This window comes from Prionailurus viverrinus, chromosome F2, assembly GCF_022837055.1.
Source record: "Prionailurus viverrinus isolate Anna chromosome F2, UM_Priviv_1.0, whole genome shotgun sequence".
NCBI classification, from domain to species: domain Eukaryota; kingdom Metazoa; phylum Chordata; class Mammalia; order Carnivora; family Felidae; genus Prionailurus; species Prionailurus viverrinus.
In genome coordinates, this window is record NC_062578.1 from 25,197,810 (window position 1) to 25,222,754 (window position 24,945).

General features: G+C 36.6%; 1 long non-coding RNA gene across 2 annotated transcripts in view; it reads left to right on the forward strand.

Moving 5' to 3' along the window:
- The window catches only part of LOC125156761 (uncharacterized), a 123,853-nt gene that overhangs the window by 47,832 nt on the left and 51,076 nt on the right, over positions 1-24,945 (forward strand). The gene's annotated exons all lie outside the window — the stretch shown is intronic.

Below are 24,945 nucleotides of genomic sequence, written 5' to 3' on the forward strand. Positions count from 1 at the left end.
AGGACTCTTGCCTTAGGTAGTACTACTCTCTTCCTGTTCACTGTGTTTTAATACTGTAATCACCTTGGATTTCTTTCTTTTCCTTAATGTGTTAAGATCATTTATACCCAAGGTCCTCAATCTGAAATGTTTGGGCTAACTCCTTTATTTCTAAAAAAAAAAAGAGGCCTTCCATAACTATTCAATTGAATAGTCTCCTAGCTAGCTTTCTCACATTATATTAATATTGCCTTTAACAACACTTGTTCATTTTTGAATTACTTAGCTAATTTATCTTATTTTTATCTTACCCCTTTTTCTGAGAACAGGGATTTGTCTTATTTACTATTCCCAGGGCATATCTGAAACAATGATTAAAATACTGTAGAAACTCTATACATATTGTCTGAAGGAATACAGAAGGGACAGAAGTAAAATCCTAGTGTCTTAAAATATGGCTTGTGTATTCTAATTCGCGTGCTGAAAATGAATACCAATGTACACATTAGTTTAAAATGTAGCTTAATGTTGTGTGTCAACTAAACCCAAATAAAAAATTAAAATAAATAAATAAATACTAAGAAAAAATTAAGAAATATCTCTGTGGTCATCTTTGGAAACATACAGTCTGCCGTATTATACTGCATTGCATTTTAGCTCCACTAGAGTGATAGCTCTGTGACAGCTGTGATTTCTTACTCATCCCTGTATGTGTTTGTTGAGTAAATAAATAACAGTATCCACCCACACAAATAAAATAAAATAAATAAAATAAAATAAAATAAAATAAAATAAAATAAAATATAGCTTAATGTATAAACTAGATTATGCTGCAGGAACAAATTGTCCTCAGAATCTCAATAGTTTAACATACAACTAACCTTTAATAATTTTTCATGGGAGGTCTGATGCCAGTCAGTGGAGGTGCTGCTTCATCAGGTGACCCAGGGTTCCCTGCATGTTACCCTCTCCCCCGGAACATGGAGCACTAGCTCTTAACTGCTTGGCCTACAAGTGAAACAGGTCACTTCTGATAAGTTAGTATTGGCTGGAACCAGTTTCATGGCCCAATGTAATTGCAAAGGGAGTATGTTATGTATAATTTGGGAGAGTGTATGATATGCATGGTAAGCAGTGCTGCCTCTAACACATCAGCGGCAAATTAGGCAAGTTACAGGAGAAAGATGCGGAAGTGATGTAGGAAAAAAGGTCAAGTGCTTGAAATTTTAAGAAGAAAAGAGAGAGGGAAAGAGGGAAAAACAACGTAACTGAAATACGCCCACATTGCTCTCAGGGCTCTGTGAACAGTTTATGCAAGGCCAGCATCTCTACACTGGTGGATGCATTTTCCCATTTGGTTTGCAGCTGTAGCTAACATTATTTCCTGTGCCTACTATTATTTGAAAGTTTGCTTCTTAAACTCATGTCCTTCTTGATCCTTTGGCTCTAAAGTATCTTCCCACCCTCAGATGGCTCCACCCCAGGCTCGCTTTTGTGTTCCACTTCACAGCTAATCATCTTAGATTAATACCAGGGGCACTTTTTCCTAATGGAGTTTCAGCCAGAAAGAGAGAGAGAGAAAATCCAGGGAGAAAGCTCCTGCTAAGTGAATATGTCTACTCATTTTCTTCTGTGTTTTACATGCTCTCTAGTATAAAAGAAATCACAGAAGTCAATGGATTAAATATAAATGTGAAGTAAGGAAATATGCGATAAAAGAGAGGCGGATAAAAACGTACTTGAGCCCAATGGGCGGACCATGTGGTGAGCTGATATATACTTTAATTCTGGCATCCCCGTGGCTAGCCAGGTTGACAACATTTCAAAGATGACAATTATTTGGAATAAATCCAAGATTATACTTTAAATAAAAATGTTCATAAATCATAGCTCTTCCACTATGAATAGGACAAGCACATAAGCAATTACTTACAGGAGCAGTATTATCTTGCAATTCAAGCTGTTTCTTAAGTTGATTTGACTAAAAGCTTATTTTTTTCCCCAAAGTGAAAAATGAACACATTCAACTTGTCTTGCTTTGTCCTGTATATGAAGTTCAATTAGATGAATCACTTATTCTCTCAAAAAGTTACATGAATGAAAAATGGGAATTCAGGGAAAAGGAAAGAGAGAGAGATTAAACCTGGGCCAGGTGCTGCAAAAGGAAAGCTGGATGGCTGGGAGAGAATTGGGACCCAGTCCCCCCAGTGAGAACATAAGGTGCCTCAGGGGACTCTGGATTTGGGAAGAAGAATCTCTCTGTCTATTGGCATCCAAAACAATGGAACCCATAAAACAGCTCCTTTTTTTTTTTTTTTCCTGCCCTTTTGGTAGTGTGTAAGAGTGAGCAACTCTGACTTCTGGTCTTGGATGTACCAAATTTCAGCTTTGTGTACTTGGGTAAGTTTATAAACTCCTAAGTGTCAGCTGCAGCATTTGTACAATGGAAGTTTAAACCTCACAGGCAGAGTTTAAATAAGGTGATGCATGTCGACTTCTTAGCACATCTCAGGCACATATTACATGCTGCTATGAAGCTTTGGTGCTGGTAAGGATACTATAAAGAATTTCATATATAGCTATATCTATCTGTTTCTGACATTGAGACAATTCATGAATGCTAAATTAGTGTATAAAAAATAATAATCTCAGGGCGCCTGGGTGGCGCAGTCGGTTAAGCGGCCGACTTCAGCCAGGTCACGATCTCACGGTCCGTGAGTTCGAGCCCCGCATCAGGCTCTGGGCTGATGGCTCAGAGCCTGGAGCCTGTTTCCGATTCTGTGTCTCCCTCTCTCTCTGCCCCTCCCCCGTTCATGCTCTGTCTCTCTCTGTCCCAAAAATAAATAAACGTTGAAAAAAAAAATTTAAAAAAAAATAATAATCTCATCACGGTTTTCCTATCACAGCTTATAATACCACCAGGTGATATAAACTTTACTCCTTCAATTTCTTAGTGGAGACAAATGTTTCATTGCTACATGTACTCTCAGTGATATGTCAATTGCTTCTTAGATTCTAGGATAAAAATGATACAGGATATGCTACCCATTCATTTGGTGTGGAGAATGGCTCTTACCTACATACCAACGGAAGAGGTTTTCTTGATACAAAGGGAAGTTGTAAATTCATTGAATAAATGTTACATTGCCCAGTAGCGAATCAAATTCAGGGAGATGCAGAGAAGAAATTACAGAAGACAAATCCATGTTGGTTCCAGATTAGAACATGTTTCTTTAACATGTTGAGAAATGTTAAAATGTAATGGGAATGGATATAACCTGCAGACTACATTTGACAAAATTGCCTTTTAAAATGGGAAGAAAGATGGTGATCCTTAATATAATGCCAGTATATATCCACGTGGACAAATTTTGGTAGGGGGCATTGAAAATTGAAAAAAAGGGATGCCTGGGTAGCTCAATCAGTTAAGCATCTGACTTCAGCTCAAGTCATGATCTCATCATTTGTGAGTTAGAGCCCCGCATTGGGGTCTGTGCTGACACCTCAGAGCCTGGAGCCTGCTTCAGATTCTGTGTCTCCCTCTCTCTCTCTGCCCCTTCCCCACTCATGCTCTGTCTCTCTCTCTTCCTCTCTCTCTCAAAAATGAATAAACATTTAAAAAAACATAAAAAAATAAAATAGATTGTTTTATAAAATATTCAATTGAATTATTAAAAATAAAAGCTATAAAGGAATATTTACATTATCATGTACTCACATGTATAAGAAAGTATAGGCATAGGAGTGAAATAATATAAAGTCCTGAGTTTTACCTGTGTTTATAAGAACAATTTCACATAAAATAAAGATACGGTTCCAATCAGGGATAAGATCATATGTTGTACACAAAAAATTATTAGTGTAAGTGTTAGTCATTTGGATAAATGATGTTTAGATTCTCTATTTCACAAATTATGCCTAAATAATTTGCAAATGCATTAAAAGATAGGTATAGAGATCAACAACATAGAGAACAACATAGGTATAGAGAACAATAATGATGTGACATGCTTGTCACATTAAGAGCCCTCCTTAATCTCCAGCACCTGTTTTACCCATCCCCCCACCCACCTCCCCTATCAGTTTGTTCCCTATAGATAAGAGTCTGTTTCTTGGTGGAATAAAGCTGCTTTATGCAATTTGGGGGCTGTAGAGGCCTTTCTAAGCATGACAATAGTCAGAAATCATTTTTAAAAAGTTATAGAATCAATTACCTATAATGCAGAATTGAAACCCAAATGACAACCTGAGAATAATTTGAAACATATATAACATCCAAACTATCTCTAATATATAGATCCCTTTCTTAATGTTTAAAATAAATGCCACCAAAATAAAAATAATGTGTAAAAAGTATAAATAAATAATTCATAAAGAATAAACCTAAATCATCTATAAGAAAAAAATATTCAAGCTGATTATTAGAGAAATTCAGGTTAAAATAATAATAAGTAACTTTTGTGCTTATCAAATTGGCAAAGATGTACTTTTAGAGTTAGAATGCCTACTGACATTTATTGACTGCTTTCTATATGACAGGCACTGTTTTAATCATTCAACGTCTTGTTTACTCTTTCTAACAAACCTCTAAGAAGATAACTACCATCTCTATTTATAGAACAATGAGGCTGAGACTGGTTAAGTAACTTGCCTCATACAGCTAATAAGTGGTGGAGTCAGGTTTTGATGCCAGAAAATCTTACATTAGAGCCCACGTGTTTAATGAGGAGTGTGAAAAAAAAAATATTGTTAGAGGAAGTGCAAGATGGCACTATATTTCTAGACAGCAATTTCACAAAATATCTCCCAAATGCTAAAAATGTGTATACTGTTTGGAATATCAATTGCATTTCTACAAATTTACCCAAATACAGATACAAGCTTATGCAAACAATCACATCAATTTCCGTAAAAGCTTTTTTATAATAGCAGAAAGTTAACAGAAGAAGAGATTAAATATTTACTAGTTGAGTACATTATTTGTGGCATATGCTTGTAACAGAATATCTTTCATCAATTGAAATACTGCCTTTGTTGAATAGTTATTGACAAACAGAGAAAGTATAAAAAAACAGATTATGAAATAATATGTATAACATGAATCAGGAGGAGGGAAGAGAGTGATCAGAGTAATAATTTTGGCATCCTCCCTGTAAGTTTTTCTTGAACTGGCTGAGTCCAATGACCATGGTCATGTTTGCTAACAAGATAATTTGACTCTACATAATTGTCTATCCTTCTAAGTTCCAGAGACAATACTCTCATTCCCATTCATTTGTACATAAGGTTTTGGTAACAGCTCACCTGTGACAAGCTCTGGGTTATTGTCCTAATCTTTGTGATTTCTCTATATTCCAAACATTTGTAATTTACCGACTTTTAAAATAAACCTCCTCAAATATCCATTAGAGTTCATTGTGTATCCAATCTGAAGAAGATATACATAGAAGAGATTAAGCGCCCTATAGGACTCACTTTGAATTCAGAATATAAGTATAAACTCTTAAAGTATTTTAAAATATTTATTTATTAGTTCTGTTCACTGAAAAGGCTGATAGACAATGACTGGCCCAGTAGTAATGAGCATCATCAGGATATAGATTGTGCTGTTGGAATAATGGATGATACCACACTGGGACAGAGGGGAAGGGTAGAAGACAACTCTAGAGTTTCTTGATATACCAGAAAGCATGACAGTTATCAAAGATTACTGGGACAAATGGGAGAATTTGAACTTGTAGAAGGGAGACCACTGGCACCCTGGATGATTGAATCAGGAGCTCTAGGGACATATCTAAGCTGCAGGTGCTGCAGAGCTCTGAGGGTGGTTCTGACAGTGGGGGGCCCTGCACTGATGATGTGTCCCTCACTTCCTGGCCTCAGTACCATCCCCAAACCCACCCTAGCTAGCCTTGGTGACACTCTTGCTCTCCAGATGTAAGGCCATGCTTTCAGGATGACGGGCTGTATTGGGAAGCGTAGGCCAGTGAAGGTGGCAGCCATTTCAATTGTATCCATTACCAGAACCAGAAGAACTTGGGAGGAATGCAAAGCATGATGTGTTGAGATAAACTCATGACTGCACTTGGAGAGACTGAAGCATCTTACCTCCATTTGCCATCATAATTTCATTACATTCCATGAGAAGTGTCTTGGCATCACAGGGATTTGTGTTTGTAAAGTGTAGCTCTGAATAGATGTTTCCAGTGTCCATGTGAATAGTTGAAAATAACTGAAATCGGTATTCAAAATTTACTGTTGACTGCATTCTCAATAAAATGAAGGTAGTTAAAAGCTCAGGAAAAATATAAATAAAAAAATAAAAGGGTAAACATTGAAATTGATCTAAGTTTGTTAAATATGTTTAAACAAACAAGTTTAAAAAATATACCAAAAAACTTAATTGGAGGGTGCTTGGGTGGCTCAGTCTGTTAAGTGTTGGACTCTTGATCTCAGCTCAGGTCTTGATCTCAAGGTGATGAGTTTAAGCTTGGGGTTGAACTCTGAGCTATGTGTGAAGTTTACTTCAAAACAAAACAAAACAAAACAAAACAAAACAAAACAAAACTTAATTGCTTACCTGCGAAGATAATAGGGAACCAATTCATTACCTTGAAAACTTGTTAAATCAGAGGAAAGAAATCAACATTATCCTACCTTTCCATGTGAATTAAAACCATTGGACAAAAAGTTAGTGGGTGAGGGGAGTTGTCTTTGAAAATATTTCTTAGCTTTGGATATTGAAAAGAGTCATAAGACTGAGCAGAATGTTCTCATTTAAGGATATTATCTAAAGTCAAAGAGGGTGATACATCAGAAGAAAGAGAATGTAGGTAGGCATTGGAGATCGAAGAGACATTCAGGTGCAAGCTCTCCATGGTTCTTATTCATAGACAGATACATTTCATGTTTTGATTTAACCACCAAGATCTGAGCAATGAATTTTGGCCTCAAAAGAGCTCAAGGCAGAAGCTTCCAAGAGGTCTTTCATATGCCTCTGGTTACATAACCTCTCAGGTTATCTAACAAGTTATGCCAGTAGAAAACTCTCAGTAAATAAACTGGCCTTAGGGTTGGGGAGGGGTCACCAGAGGAGTTTGGGGTTTTAAACAAAACATCATAAATTCCAATGCAGTTATTTTGGTCAAGAGTCAAAGCCAGACATCTAGGCATGCCTGGAAATAAAAAGACAGCTTTCCAAGGCCAGGTGTAGATTAATTCTGTCTTGTAGAGCCTCCTTTTGAAATCATTCCACCTAATTAATGAATACAAAATAATAAATTAGAATATCACTGGTTTGCAATCCTTAATGAATTAATGGATCTAAGTATTTTGTATTTCAGTTGCAAACATCACAAAAAGGAAAGACATTTTGTGTCTCTTGATGAAAGAGCACAGCATCAAAAGAATCAATCCTGAGACCAACAGAGTCTCTGCACACAGTGTCCAGTTTTCAGGAAATCTGAAGGACAGAAGAAAATGTGACATTGCACCATGAGAACTCAATCAGCACATCTAGACTCAAAAACTCGGGTCACGTGTTTGTAGGTTCTTTAAGATATTAACAGTCATGAGGACACCTGGGTGGTTCAGTTGGTTAAGCCTCCAACTCTTTTTTTTTTTTTTTTAATGTTTATTTATTTTTGAGAGAGAGACACACACACAGAGCATGAGCATGGGAGGGGCAGAGAGAGGGAGACACAGAATCCGAAGCAGGCTCCAGGCTTTGAGCTGTCAGCACAGAGCTCGAGGCGGGGTTCCAACTCATGAACCGGGAGATCACAACCTGAGCCAAAGTTGGATGCTTAACTGACTGAGCCACCGAGGCGCCCCACAAGACACCTTTTTGTATCTCATTTGAGGATTTTTGCCTATGGTCATTGTTAAGGCCACTGATTTATAATTTTCAATATTCACCTTTTGTCCATCTTTGGAAGTCAAAGCTATCTCCAGCCTCCTTTTTTAAAAATTTTTAAAAATTTTTTAAAGTTTACATCCAAATTAGTTAGCATTTAGTGAAACAATGATTTCAGGGGTAGATTCCTTAATGCCCTTACCCATTTACCCATCCCCCCTCCCAGAACCCCTCCAGTAACCCTCCGTTTGTTCTCCATATTTATGAGTCTCTTCTGTTTTGTCCCCCTCCCTGTTTTTATATTATTTTTGTTTCCTGAAGCCTCCAACTCGTAATTTCAACTCAGGTCATGATCTCACTGTTGTGGGTTTGAGCCCCACCATCGGGCTCCACGCTGACAATGCAGAGCCTGCACTGGATTCTCTCTCTCTCTGCCTCTCCTTTGCTTGCGTTCTCTCTCACTCTCTCTCAAAATAAATAAATAAACTTTAAAAATATGTATGTTTTAAGAAAAGATACCATTGGTCACATGCTCTCCACTTGAAAAATTGTATAGAAAAGAAGGGTAGAGTAGGCGAATGTAAAGATTCGTTTTTATTTTTTTTATTTTTTTTTCAATGTTTATTTATTTTTGGGACAGAGAGAGACAGAGCATGAACGGGCGAGGGGCAGAGAGAGAGGGAGACACAGAAACGGAAACAGGCTCCAGGCTCTGAGCCATCAGCCCAGAGCCTAACGCGGGGCTCGAACTCACGGACCGTGAGATCGTGACCTGGCTGAAGTCGGACGCTTAACCGACTGCGCCACCCAGGCGCCCCTAAAGATTCGTTTTTAAACTTGAGAGATATCAAGTTAAAATTTTGGCAAGACTATATTATAGTGACTAGGGCTGCACACACACTTAGGTGATGAAACCCTAAACAAATGTAAAGAGAGTGGGCTCCCATTGGGCTGAAGCATGTAGAGGTGTTTCTGGGGTGGCAGAGAATGTTCTATTTTGATCTGAGTGGGATCACAAGAGTGTTTGCCTTATAATATTTCACCAAGCAATACTATTTTTGCATGTGTGGTTTTCCAGATCTGGGTTTTATTTTACAATAAAAAAAATTTAAATTGTAGAAAGAGAGGTTGGGGCCTTGAGTGCAAGGATAAGGAATCTGAATTTAACTTGATAATGTACAACTATTTATCGATGATCTTTAATATAATAAGCAGATTTTGGAGAAATATAGTCTTGAGCCTGAATCCCAAAGAGTAATTTGAGAATAGCTGAGTAATTAGAAAGGCCATATTTGGAGCCATCTGGCATTAATACTTGGCTAGTCTTGAGAATTCTAGACCAGATATGAATAAGAAAACTGTGTCTTCATATATCACAGACATTTTGGTGTAATAACCACAATGTGTCTGTGACAGCTTCATAAAAAGAGCAAGCTGGCTCCGGAGTAAGGGAGAGATCTATACATGCCAGGCATGCTGTGGTTTAATGCCAGTGTACCTTTTGTCTTTTTGAGCTTGTCTATTGCAACAATAGATGGCAGAGAATGTGATCTTTGCCCAAATAATATATTTAATTTTTAAACAATTTGCTGATGTTCTTTCTTCCTGTTTATTACTACTTCAATACAGTAGATGATGACCTGATTTTCAAATGGGAGCTCTGCTGTCCTTACAACGATTGGATTAATAGGCAATGAATTTGTTGAGAAAGAAAGTAATTGAGACCAGAAAACCAAAGTGTAAAAGATTCTATTAATAATTATCATTGGACTTCCCTGTGATTTTAAATGGAAAGAGTAAGATGGGGGTTAGGACCCATGGTGGAAGGAAGTAGTCATATGAATAGATTTTCTTCAAACACTGGGTGAGGGTGGATATTCAAGATAATATCATGATATATAAGTGCCTTCAATTTGTTTGTTTGTTTGTTGGTTGGTTCGTTCTTGGCTAGGATAACAAGAAAGATGTGGTCTGGTGGTAACATGTATGCATTCACATGCACTGTGACAATGTATAAAGGGAAGAAAGGACAAAAAAAAGTAGATTTTATATAAAGAACAGAAAGCAGCACTAACTCTCCAATTCCGAGCTTTAGATGATGGCAAACCCTTCTATTTAAAATGACATGTTAGATAATCTAACCATTGGTGTTCTTAAAAGGAGAAGTGCTTTTGGGGTGCCTAGGTGACTCAGTCAGTTAAGCATCCGACTTCAGCTCAGGTCATGAACTCCCTATTGATGGGTTTGAGCTCCGTGTCGGGCTCTGTGCAGACAGCTCAGAGACTGCAGTCTGCTTTGGATTCTGTGTCTCCCTCTCTGTTCCTCTCCTGCTCTCTCTCTCTCTCTCTCTCACTCTCTCAAGAATAAATAGAGATTAAAAAAATTTTTTTAAGACGTGCTTTGTACTTTTAATAACTATCATTCTGTTTTTTTGATATATAAAAAACTCCCACATTGTTTTTTTCTTGAAATGATGACCAATTTCTAAGGTAGTAAGAGAAGCAAATGAAGTGTAAATTGAGAAGGTTTATATATTTCCATAAAGTAGCCGGGGAAACCCTCCCCCATACACATGCATGTGCACACACACACACACACACACACACACAGTTCCATGAGAATGGTAAAATTAGAGTTATTTGAATTATTACATTTGGTAACATCACAGGCTGAAGTAATACCTGGTCAGACCCAGAACACATGAAAATGGGGGAAAAAAGCTAAATACCAGCCTAGATAGGCTTGTGATATGGTAAAAATGAATTTCAAGTACTAAAAGCACCGCATAAGAGGAAACTATCAAAAAACTGCCAAGTTTGAGATTTAGAAATGTCATTCACTGATGCTGTTTCCAAACAAAAAGCTTTTATTCTTATGGCAGGTTTTCACAGCTTAACAGATAAGCTTGTGTTAGGTGTTTGCATGTTGCCTTTTACAGAGGTATTTTCTAAAACAAGGAAGTCAGTGTGCATAAGGAAAGAAGAAGTTAATGGGTTAAAAACTGTGTAAATGTTACTCCAGTAAAATTACAGCTTGTTGTTCAGATGAATACTCTCCACTTCTCGTATAGCTTTAAATTATGGACAAATGCTTGCAATTGTGAACTCCCTACATTGTGGCTGCCTGTTCCCAGGCTTCATCAACCAGGGCTGTCCAATGGGATTACTGTAAGCCTTCACGGCAGTCTGCCAGCCACTGATGAGAAACTCATACCCCTGGATGTTAGATTGCTCTCTTTATTCCATCCTTGTGATGGCTGTGATTGCTGTCATGGTGTTAGGCTAGAAATTAGCATTTTGTGCCCCCAAATTTTGCCATCCAGAACGCACTAAAAAAAAAAAATCAGAGAATAGTAATTTCTTCTGTCAAAAAAGGAACACACGGCTACCATGATACAGATGTCTACAAAACTTAGGGCAGGAAATGTTGTTGTGTGGTCCCGGTTGGCAAAGCTAATGAAGGGGGTGTTTTACTGTTGTCACAGGCCTCTGCTTAGAAAACAGTGGTTTTCATTTTGCAAAACTAAGACTGATTGAGGAAAATGTGGATGAGCTCTTAAAAATGTAAAAATTAAACAATAACCTTGATTTTTAGCATTAAATTAAAAAATAATCTGAATCTTGAGCCCCCCCCAAACTGATTTTTAGCATCATTTCAGTTCTTACATCTAGAAGCAATGACAATATATGTGCTCTCTTGTAACAGCTTCTTTCTGACACGTGTTTGAGTAAACTATGAAAAGATGAAAGATAAAGGAGTTATGAAAAATAAAGTGGTAATTATCACCAATTTTATTTGTGGTTACTCCTTAAATCATTATGACAAAATGACTAAAGTAGTGCTTTTATAGCAATCTGGGTTTTATGTCACTAATGATTCTCTAAATATCCTTGCATTAATATTTCCTCTCTATCTGGTATTTTTTAATACTGTTTACTTACTAAATAATTATTAAAACTACTGACTTTGTAGTTTTTTTTAGTTTTGTATGAACCTGCATTGTGCTTAGGACGTATATGTAATTTAATTCTACTCTATATGCTGGGGCTTAATTACAGGAAAAAAAAAAGGGAAGAAAGTGATTTAAATTTTACTAAGAAAAGATGATACCATTTCCTTATCTCTGGTTCTTCTTAGGCTATCCACAGACATGCTAATTTTTCCTGTCGTTAACAGTGAGGAAGCTAGAAGGATTCTGACATGTGAGGTGCACAGATTCTGTTAGGAGCCTTGATATTTATCCACCCAAGCTTATCCATCATCTTTAATCATGCAAAAGGCAGAATTACTTAATCATTTCATTTTATTGAAAAGAAAAAGAAAGATTTACATTAAAATGATGACATGCAAGAAAAAAATAAATTGAAAATGATTACGAGGAGAGGGGAATGCGGAGACTACAGCTCCATCGGTTTTGTGATGCTCATTTAAAGCAATGATCTAGTCAAGCTGAGGCATAAAAGCAATGATGATGTTCGCTGTTGGGGTATAGCCATCTTATCTTCACATTCCTCGTTTGCATTCTTAGAAAATTATGTGGGGAAGCTAAGGCAAGTAATTAAACATTAGACCTAATTACCTACCCCTCCTCATTCTTATTCCAGATTGAATTATACTTTAATGATACTCTTATATAAAGAAACATGACCCCCAGATTTAAATTCAACACCTTGAAGATCTTTATACAAAATACTTGTTTTAATTCCGACAGCACAAAATAGGCCAAACCATTTAGACTCCAAGAATTATCACGTTCTGTCTATATACATTGATGTATATTTATTTTTCTCAAGCAAGCATGTTCTTTTTGGTTTTGATGTATATTATCAGTGTTCTTTACTTTTATGGACAATAATAGATGTTTTCTATAAGCAGTGTCTCGTGCCCTGCTTTATACAGAGACGGTTAGGATATTTCAAAATAATTGGTTGGTATATTTCCACTGTTCCCCTCATCTAACTTTTCTATTATATGTGGTCTTTATTTTTCCAGTTGAAATATAATAAGTAATTATTTCAAAGATAAAGAATTTTAAAAGATTTGTGAAGACATTAATGAACAATTTAAAAAAAAATTTTTTATATTGTATAAAAGATATTAGAAAAAATAGATCTCTCCCACAGTTTTTTTTGACCTCAAAATATATGTTATCTTGTAAGGTTAACATATTTCTGAAAACAATCTATACTTGAAAGGAACTGTGTTTAAAATAATTAATTACATCAAATAAGAAGAGCAATTATACACAGAGGAGATGAAATTGAGAAAAAAAAATGCTTTTGATCCTTCCAAGGCCATACAGTAATTGTACTCATTCTTTTAACCTTGGATAGATAGGTGTTTAACACCTACTGTGTACCAAGAACTATGCTAGCTTTTGTGAACAAAATTCCTGGTCTATAAGACGCTTTATTACATTTTGAGACACAGCACAAATTATTTAGAATCTAGAAAAAAAGATATTTCCTACTCTCCTAAATATGTAACTGGCCATATTTTCTCTAAACTTGAATGTCTTCTAAACATATACACAGCTATACAAACAGTCAGTGATACTAAACTAATTCAATATTTCATCAGACTCAGACTGTCCATGGCATTCATAAAGTTTATTTTGAATTTAAATGGCACAATTTGAGATGATCCAAGAATATTACCATTTGTCATATAAACATATACAATGAACAAAACAGTTCAATGTAATTCAATATAAAAATTAAAAGATATAATTGAAAGATTGGAATAATTTTTACATCTAAGTTACAAAGATTATATACAAACTACAGTAATTGTAATTTTGAAAACCATATAATCTATATAATTAGGTTTTAGAAATACATGATTTATGATATCTTCCCTAAGGACCAAGAAGCATGTCTTAAAAATCATCTGTTCTTTTGCTCATCTAAAGTATCTTTAAATTCCAGACTCTATAAATACCACTTTAGACCACAATCCATTTGGGGAGATAAAGAGAAAATTCTGCTTTCTAAAAAATTTAACTTCATTGATGACTTTGCTGCTGGAAAATTCAAGAACTTCCTTTTACATTCTTGGACAGTCTTAAAATTTATGCAGCCCTATGCGGTTGCTTTTAACATACAATAATGAAGAAACAGAAAGCATCACAATATAGCTAAATGAACTAGCAAATAAACATTTTATTTTTAAACATATTAAAAATTTAGTTACATTAAAAAGATATTCATATGCATGTTTTTGAAAATAGGCAACTGATATTGTATGAATGTGTATGTGTAGTAAATTTTGAATTCTTATTACAAAATAGAAACAATGAAATAAAATGTGCCAATGATTACAATTTACATATTTTTACATATATCCAAATTAGTGCTATGAACAATTTTTTGAAAAGAATTTCACAATTTTTATCACAACAAAAGAAATTGTATTTTCTTTTTCCAGTGATCTATTTTAAATATATTTTAGTATATTTTGTCACAGATGAAATCAGACCTAATATTTATGCTTGTTACTGATATAAAATAATTAAACATACAAATTTCTGCCTTACATTTTTTGGATGCTGGTTTTCAAAGATAGAAAAAAAAATCAAGCCTAAATTATTTTATTTTTATATTGATTATTGACCCGTGGTCTATTTAAACCTTCAAGTAAACCTCTCTTTTTAAAATGTACTTTTCCTGAAAGCATTAATATATTTGAATTACTTGATATCATCCATTACTTTAAAATGAAAATGAAAACTTACGATAACAGACAGAAGCAGAAAAAATAAGGATTGTAGCATCAAATACTAACGGCATGAAAACAAATAGGGTTACTTTAACTTTATAGCAATAGGTGGCACTGTTACCTAAATACTCTTTGATTTGAGTTGAAGAACAGTGGAAATGGGTTGTCTCTGTATATAATTTCATATATGTAAACAAATGAGAACACAGATGTAAACTTTAAAAATTCTGGGAATTATTTTGTTACCGTTATTCCTTAATTATTATTTTTATTTTTACACCCAGCAGTAATTCAAACAGAAAAGCAGATTCATGAAAATGTTGACATTTTAATACAAGTAAAAAGAAACCCCTTAATATTTTTCCCACAAAATTGTACTTTAGGAATTCCTACTCCTGTGGGAATTAGTACCGGACATTTTCAGGTGTTCTCATTACCAAACAGTAATTCAGAATGCTTAAGTTGATTAATAAAATTAATTTTCTATTGCCACGTTTCTTCTAGCCTTGTTTTGTGAAGTGGTGTAAATAAGATAGGTGTCATGTGATGTATATGCATGTTAAATAGTGATTTTTTTCTAAAAATTTTTTATTAATTTTTTTAAATGTTTATTTATCTTTGACAAAGAGAGAGAGAGCGTGCACATGGGGGAGGGCTGAGAGAGAGGGAGACAGAATCCGAATCAGGCTCCAGGCTCTGAGCTGTCAGCACAGAGCCCGACCCAGGCCTGGAACCCACAAACCGCGAGATCATGAGCTGAGGCCAAAGTGGGACACTTCATCAACTGAGCCACCCAGGTGCCCCTTAAATAGTGATTCTTGACAATGCAACCCATTAGGCTGATAGTGCAGAAGTGTAATTCTTTCACCACTGCCAACATAGTCACTGTTAACATCTGAAAGGGAAAAGAAAAGGAATAAGATTATATATGTGTTCACCGTGTTTATTTTAATTTTTAAAAATGTTTTAATTTATTTTTTGACAGAGAGAAAGAGAGCAAGCACGAGTGGGGGAGGGGCAAAGAGAGAGGGAAACATAGAATTCAAAGCAGGCTTCAGGCTCCCAGCTGTCAGCACAGAGCCCGACATGGGGCTCGAACTCACAGACTGTGAGATCATGACCTGAACCAAAGTCAGACGCTCAACTGACTGAGCCACACAGGCACCCCCACAGTGTTTTTATGCAAGTGAGAATAGCAATAAAGACTGAGCCCTAACTACAACAGACAGCACTTCTGTGAAAGCTGGATATGTTGACCCTATGGCACACAGATTGCCAAAAGACCATTCCTTCCTCTGGGCAGACAGTCTGTCACAAGTCTTGCTAAGTGGACAAAGGCCGGATTTAACCCCCGTGCTCCCCGCACCTTGGCGATGCAGCCCAGTGCAAGCCACAGTCCGCACCAAGCCTTGCAAATTGTTACGCCAACTGACGGTTGATAGTCCTTTTCCCAGAATTCTCAGAAACGATGGCCAAATGGTTTGATGGTCTTCGTGACTATGCTGTCTTGGGCTTAGACAATTCTACTGTTGTAAGAGAGAACCAGACCACTGTGACAAACACTGACGCATGATGCAAACCCCCTCCAGAAAGGAAGGACTTACTTCCTGCTCTGCTGCAAATGCTGGGGGAGACAGGCTTCAGCTGCCTGCCCCAAGCAGATTCCTTGTGCTGAACAGGAGCTTGAGGCCCAAGGTCACATTCCTTTTCTGAGGAGACTCCTGCCTAATGAAAACCAAGGGGGGGGGGTACTGTTAGTTTCAGTTTGGGGCAACTATTAACGTTCAACCCAACTCCAGAACTTTCCACAGAACTGGGTGAGACCTCTGCGGAGAGTGTCTCACAGCTCAGGCCTTTGCCCAGTGCTGCTTGATCACCTCCCCTTGCACAGGGGCTGATCCCGTTGGCATTCAGGGATAACCCTCGTGCACAGGAACCTCTATCTCCAAGCCTACTTCCTGAGGAATTCAAGCTGTGTCCTGAACGGATAATAGGATGCCAGTCTAACTGGAGTCCAGGAGGCCAGAAACTATAGATCATAACCGTGGCAAGAAATTTCATAAACAAGTTTTTGATAATAAAGAAGACCTTAAGGAATGAATAACTGATTGAAGAAAACAAACTTTAAAAAATGTTATTTTAAGAGACAGAGACAGCACAAATGGGGGAGGGCAGAGAGAGAGAGAGACAGAGAGAGAGAGAGAATCCCAAGCAAGCTCCGCACTGTCAGTGGAGAGTTCAATGCAGGGCTCAAACTCACCAACTGCAAGATCATGACCTGGAAGAAGAAGAAGAGAAAAAACAACAAACAAAACAAAACAAAACAAAAAACAAACCTCTTATAGGAACACCTAACACTGCTTGATACTAGAATAAGTGAATACTCAATAAATGTTTGAACTGAATGCTATTCTGATTGGATACAGTTGAAAAGTATGATTTTGTCCATATTTACTGTACATCATTTATGCGTCTGTCCCTAGGGAGGAACACAAAGTTAAGTAACTCAAGAAGCTACTGGACCAGCAGCATTTATAGTCTGTCCAAAATCCACATTAATTTATGCTCTGTTATTTAGGATGAATCAGATACCAATTGTGTGGAGCAAACAATTTTCCAAGCATAAAACATTTTTCATGTGATATAAAACAAGTCTATTGGATAATTTGGATTTTTGTGTAAAAAGAAAGATTTCTGTTTACACACAGAATTGTACTAATTTCTCCATCAGGTCAAATACATTCCAGTTGAATGCCATAGTTAAAATTTATTTTCAAAAACAGATGGCCCAGAAAGTATTATTACAAACAATTTTAATGTAACCATAAGGAATTCATGCATTTTTTTTAGAGCTACAAAGGATCTTATTTATACAATTCTTCAGTAGTAAACATAGGACATGTAGGCAACCACTACCTCATCCATGGCCTCCTTCTCTCTGTGGCCAAATAGAAATAGAGTCTAAAAATGAGTCTTAGCACAGGACTCCAGAGAGTTATCATTAATTGGTTAAAATAGATGTTATACCCTATTTGCTATCCAAATCTAGTCAAATTATATCACTTTATAGTACAAGGCACTAAACTGAGATTTAGGAAAATAAAAACATTGCCTAGATATCTTTATGTAGGGTTGTGGTGCCCTGATTTTCCAGTCTAGTTCCCTTTAAAATTAAAAAAAAATTTTTTTTAATGTTTATTCATTTTTGAGAGACAGAGAATGAGCGGGTAAGGGGCAGAGAGAGAGGGAGACGCAGAATCTGAAGCAGGCTCCAGGCTCTGAGCTGTCAGCACAGAGCCCGACGTGGGGCTCCAACTCATGAACTGTGAGATCATGACCTGAGCCGAAGTCGGGTGCTCAACTGACTGAGCCACCCAGGTGCCCCTTTAAATTTTTTTTTTTAATTTTTTTTCAACGTTTTTTATTTATTTTTGGGACAGAGAGAGACAGAGCATGAATGGGGGAGGGGCAGAGAGAGAGGGAGACACAGAATCCGAAACAGGCTCCAGTCTCTGAGCCATCAGCCCAGAGCCCAACGCGGGGCTCGAACTCATGGACCGTGAGATCATGACCTGGCTGAAGTCGGACGCTTAACCGACTGCGCCACCCAGGCGCCCCTTAAATTTTTTTTTAATGTTTATTTATTTTTGACACAGAGAGAGAGAGAGACAGAGCATGAGCGGAGGAGGGGCAGAGAGAGAGGGAGACTCAGAATCTGAAACAGGCTCCAGGCTCCGAGCTGCCAGCGCAGAGCCCGACGTGGGGTGGAACCCACAGACCGCGAGATCATGACCCGAGGCAAAGTCAGATGCCCAACCAACTGAGCCACTCAGGCGCCCCTAGTTCCCTTTTTATAACACTCTCTGGGCAAATATTCGTGGTGCTGAGCTATTAAACCACTGTGTTACAAAATTATTCTTCAATGAAAATGGAAAGCAGTTTATAGATTGATTTTTGTACTATGCTCCGAGATGTATAGTATTTAAGCCAAATTGTTTGGCTTCAGAATCGTCGTGCTCTGTATTGTGCTGATTAATCATGTGGAATCTCCAACCAGATTAAATGTAGCATTTATCTAATTTCTTGTATTACTAAGCCAATTATCAAAAGCCAATAGCCAATTTCAAGCTTTCATCAAATGTTGGCATCAGGCATTATTAAAATTTCTGATGATTTGTTACATTCTAGAAGCAGATGAAAGAAAACTTGAGTGTCACAGTTTTACAACTGAGAGTGTTACCTTTTTTTATTATAAAACATACTTTTTTGGATAGGTGAAATAATCTATAATAGTACACATGCTTCTAATTCACCTTGCCACATTTTGTAGTTGAATAAGCCAATTACTGTCATGATTATACTCAGTTCATGCAGTCCATTTCGTGGAGGGATGATACTTGGCAAAGCAGAGCAAATCAAGCAAACAAACCCACTCCATTTCTTCTCCACCACTACAAGTGGGAATTTTAATAACCTATTAATTAGAGGAAGGGTATGCAATAAAAGATGAAACAGGACAGTTCAGAAGATGGCCAAAGAAGGCACAGAGCAGCATTTATATCAATACCTTAAGAGATAGACTTTGAGAATACTAACAGCTCCCCGTGACTGATGTTTTCAAGTGCGAGGCCCGCTTTTGAGTGTTTTGTGGGTACTTTAACATGCTTAAGATGTTTTGTAATTGTTTTTATTCATGGTTGGAGGATAAGGTAACTGAAGCCCGGAAAAGTCAAATGACCTACCAATGAATCCAATACTGGGAGAGGTGAGATCTGTATACCCAGGCAGTCTGATGGCCAAATCGGGCTTCTGTGTTATTGTACTATAGTTGTCTTTTGGCAATTTGTAATAAATATTAATAATGCATACATAAAAAATTATTTGCATGAGGCAATTTTACACTTTATTTTTTATTTATTTATTTTGAAAATTTTGTAATTTTTTAAATTAAAAAATTGTTTATTTTCGAGGGATAGAGGGAGAGTGCGTGACAGTGCATGAGCGGGGGAGGGACAGAGAGGGAGAGAGAGAGAACCATGTGCTGTCAGCACAGAGCCGGTTGCCAGGGTCCATCTCAGGAACCGGAAGATCATGACCTGAATTGAAGTCAGAAGCTTAACCAACTGAGCCACCCTGGCATCCCATATGTTTTATTTTAAAGAGTAACAATGCCAACTAAGACATACCTACAAAGGTAACAAGGTTGCTAAGTCATAGGGTTGAAGGCAGAAACTGCAGTTTTCTGTAATTAGAGTCCAGGGGTGTATTGGTCCTGAAATGATGTGCCAAACACTGCATGTATGTGCAGACGGGCTTATTTGTGGGTTATGAATTCATAGAATTCATAACAATCTCAAAGAGATCAGACTGGTAACACAGGAACTTTTACTTAGTATACTATTTAACTTTACTCACAAGGTATACATATATATATATATATATATATATGCGCAAATATACGTACTTGCATATATATAAAAGCTAAGTGTGCATATAAAGGCAAAAAAATATTCGTGACTATACACACACACACACACATACACACACACACAGATTCCTAGTAAATGTTATGTTGCACATTTGTAGCAGGAGAAAGCATTGCATTGTGTTTTGAGTAGCCCTTTACCTTTCTATTTATCCCAAATAACTTTTATCGCAGACTTATCTCAAAAGGTCGTGTCAGTGCAAATAATTTCTCAAGAAATGTTTTCATTTGGTTTTCTTTAAAGACTTTGTTTTCAATGGAACTGAAAAATTGTGATCACCTGTTGACTTGTGCAGAACTATTGAAGCAAAGGCTAACAGGCGTTTGTTTTTATGGGTGGTGTGGTTTATACTTACTGTATACATACATAATAAGGACAATCTTTGAAAAATTTGGTTCTAAATGTCAAGAACCAAAAAGAACTCTATCATGTGTGTTATTAATATGTTTCACTATCTAAAAGAATATTCCATCATGTAGTAGGAATGTCACATTACCATAATTTTCTTATATCAAATGCATGCATTTAGCAAGTACATTATGATAACGTCTGCCCTGAAAGAAGAAAATCCAGTTTGTACTGAGATTCACAATGTGCTGATGCTGAACTGTCCAATCTACTTTAAAAATAGATCAATATTTTAGAAGTAATTTTTGTATCCTTTGTTTAGTAATTAAATATATTTACATAAACTCCTTTGTGTCCGTCTACAGAATACAAAATATAATAGAGTCTGGTAATTATCTTGTTAACAGGATCAGTGTGGACACAATATTAAGTGTTATATTTATAAAAATATAGCTTTGCTTTGGAAATAAATACATTTATTTCAATTGTATATTTAACAACTATGGTTATAATATTAGTTCATCTGCCTCACATGGGAAGCCTTATATTGTTTGCTTAAATTTGGTAAATAATCATGTTTTCATTAGGAGCTCCAAATTCCATGGCTAGAATGCACATTATTCTAACTTTGCAAAATTATAGATGCTATAGTCATCATCTGTTATCTTCTCGGGTAGAGTTTGTGTTCTAATAGAGATCAGTAGAGATCTTATCAGACTTCTATCTAGTAAAGATCTAGTAGAGATCTTATCAGACTTCCATGATAAACTTTGTAGAAGTTTGTTTGGAGCATTGCTTTCTGATATTAGATATATTTAGATATTAGATATATTTCTGATATAAGACATATTTAGGTTTGCTCTGCATTGACTGTAAACTACCTTATTCATCTCTATACTTCCTTGGTTCCCAATGTGTCAGCTTGTTTCAAATAGCATGTCTCTGGTGTCTGTCCACATCATTTACCTTTACACACTACTTCTTTCTTAAACTCTGAGCCTACATTTCTAAATTTCATGCACACCTATCTCTGAATACCAATCTTTATTTAAGACTGAATTTCTGTTTACTTCTAAAATGCCACTCCAAAACTGGCATCTGAAGAGCACTATGATGATCCTTCCAACTCAAAAGCCTTAGAATCATCTTTAACTCCTTTTTCCTCTTTTTTCCTAGTGGGTGCATTAAATTAGTGTTTATTTTCCTTTAAAATAGCTCAGGTTTCTCTTCCCACGGCTACTCTTGTTGATTCTGAACCAACTGCAGTGGTCTCTCAATTTGTCTCCCTGTTTTCTTCTCTCCACTCCATCTTTTTTTATCATCACCAAATAAATGAGCAAATTATATATACTTCCAAAAATTCCATAGGTCCTAATTTTCTACCAGACAAAAGCAAGATGACTTGCTTTGTTGTTATAGTCCTGAATATTTAAAAAAAATATTTTTATCTAGTTTTGAGAGACAGAGACAGAGCACTAGCAGAGGAGGGGCAGAGAAAGAGGGAGACACGGAATCCGAAGCAGGTTCCAGGCTCTGAGCTGTCAGCACAGAGCCCGACGCGGGGCTCAGACTCACCAACTGTGAGACCGTGAACTGAGCCGAAGTTGGACACCCAACCAACTCAGTCACCCAGGTGCCCCTATAGTCCTGAATAATTTGATTGTGCATTCCTTCCCACATATTCTGTCCAGCCTCGCCTCAACCTCTTTTGTAAACAAATTATTCTTCTTAGCAAAAACTCTACTTATGGTGGTAGAATGGTGGGACACTTATGGCTTTAGTGTCCCATTTAGTGTCTGCTCAATTGTCCCATTACTTGCACTTGTAATACTACATGTGCTAGAATGTTCTCTTCCCTGCTTACCTACCAGTTGTGCTCATATAAACTGTCCTAACAGTTACTCTAATTCATTGAAGAGATTATTTTGTATAGTCTTTCTATTACTTTTGATAATCTTTCTATTACTATCTTAAATTACAAATAATAAACTTATTGTTATGTACTTCTAATGTTTTTTTTTTCCCCAACTAGACTATGAACTTCTTGAATGGAGATTAGGACCTAAACTTCTTTTACCTTTTCAATGCACCTTAGGGCTTATCATAATTCCAAATGCTTGAAGTGTGTTCCCAAAACACTTTCAACTCTCTATTATATAACTTATTACACAATTGCCCAGTTTTTGTTTATGCTCCATAGGCTTATTTTTCCCTCTTTCCTGGGATGCTGCAGTAGTGTGTTCATAAAAATTTATAGTGTCTTGTCACCCTGTTCTCTGACAAAGTTGTGCTTATTTCAACTAATTTAATCTCTAGACCATTTTAGTTAGTTTTATTGTCTTAGTTTTTAGCCCCAGATGTAGAGTGTTTAGTTTCCTTATTTATACTATTCATCCACCTCTAAAATCTAACAGTAGGCGAAATTAAAAATTCTTTGTTCAACAATTCAATCGTTTTGCAGATATCCTTATGAAAGAAAACTGGGGATCAGAGGAGGGAAGTGGATTCCACAAATCTATTAAACTACTAGGTGACAGAATCAGCATTTGAACAGCTATCATCTGCTTCATGATACATCAAAACCCCCACTCATTGTGGGGTGATATTGTCCTGGTCATTCTCTGTCTGTCCTCTAGGAATCCCTAGATGCCGTCTTCATCCTTTCTGACTTTGTTCCCTGGGATATGACACTTCTTTTCATTCACCCAGTCTCCCTTACTTATTGAGTTCGTTTTTTTAAATTTTTTTATTTTAATTTTTTTTAGCTAATATGAAGTGCCAGGACGAAATGAATAGGAGAGGTGATGGGGAGCAGTGTATTTTTTTAAAGCTTATTTATTTATTTTGAGAGAGAGAAAGCGAGTGAGCAAGCAAGGGAGGGGCAGAGAGAGATTGGGGGGGGGGAGAGAGAATTTCAAGTAGGCTCTGCACTGTTAGTGTGGAGCCCGATGTGGGGCTTGAACTCACAAACCACAAGATCATGACCTGAGCCGAAATCAAGAGTTGGATGCTTAAATGACTGAGCCACCCAGGTGCCCCCAGTGTATTTTTTATCTGCTCCCTCCTGCTCTGGGGTGCAGTTACTGGCAGTCACCATGTCCTTCTGTGACTCTAAGGCTATAGTATCTCTCGAGCAGCTCCTCTGTGTCTCCAATTTCCACTGGACTTCAGTAACTCTGCTCCCACTAGACTGGCTTTCACAGTTCTTTGTTCTCCTAAACCCAGTTATACCTCCGTTAGTAGATCTTCGTTTAAAATCTTTCCAAATATCTGAATTATATTGTCTTTTCTGCCAGGAAATAAAACTCAGCAATAGACAATGGGGCGCCTGTGTGGCTCAGTCAGTTAAGCGTAAGATTCTTGATTTCAGCTCAGGTCATGATCTCATGGTTCATGAGTTTGAGCTTCACACCAGGCTCTCTGCTGTCAGCACAGAGCCCACTTTTGGATCCTCTGTTTCCCTCTTTCTCTGCCCCTCTTCTACCCATGTCCTCTCTCTCTTTCAAAATAAATAAACATTAAAAAAAGAGAGAAATAAACAATAGGTAAAAGGACCACTTGAAAAATGGAAAGACTTTTTGTTTCAGGTTTAAAATATAAATTCAAATATATAACTAAGTCTATTATTCATTCTCACATCTTGTGCAATAATTTTTCTTGGATTTTCTTCATGAAGACTAATCAAAATGCAAACTTTTCCTAATTCTGTTAAGATGAAGAATGAAAGAAAAGGGATTAGATTTTTTTGTCAAAGATAATTAAAAATTATATATTTGGAAATATTATCATTTATTTTGATCAATAAAGTGCTTCTGGTAAAGAGTAGCTTTTTCCCTTTCCCTTTAAATGGCAGTGAGGTTGTTGAAGGATTTCTGTGTGATGGTGCAATGCTTAAATTAAATATAGATTTGGGAGTCTGAGCCTGCTGAGATGAGTGTGCTGAACACACGAATGGACCGATCACAACAAACGGGAATGAATGATGGTCATGGAATTGGTTGGCACTTGTTTATTTTGTAGACAAACAATTTGACTTTTTCTCAGCCTGAATGGAAACAAATGGCTTTAGTGTTGTCAAGATTAGATGATGTAGTCAGAGTTTACCTTTTAAGCAAGTCAGTTCTTGGGTTCCATTAAAATTACAATAAATGTGACACTAAAAAATAAATTTTGTCATTGCTACTTGCTTTTCCTCCAGAATTTTGTAGAGCAATGAAGAAGCTCTATTTTTTGTCTATTTTTACTGTTGTTATCTCCAAGTCCAGAACAAATGCTGTCAATCCATGCAATTACTTCCCGTCTTTAAAGATGTCCATCAAAACTTTATGGTTTGCCTAGACTGTGTCCTTAGAAACAAGAGTCTTATAGACCTCAAAGGCACACTGAATTTTGTTCTGTCTACTCAGCTATAAATTTTTGGCAGAATAATCTAGCCCATTGTGTCTCAAAAACTCTTTTAAATTTAAAACATTTTTCCCCCGTATGGCCCTTCTTTGTCAAACATAGACTGATACCTCATAAAGCCATACCTTCATCTAGCACTTCATTAAATTTAAATAG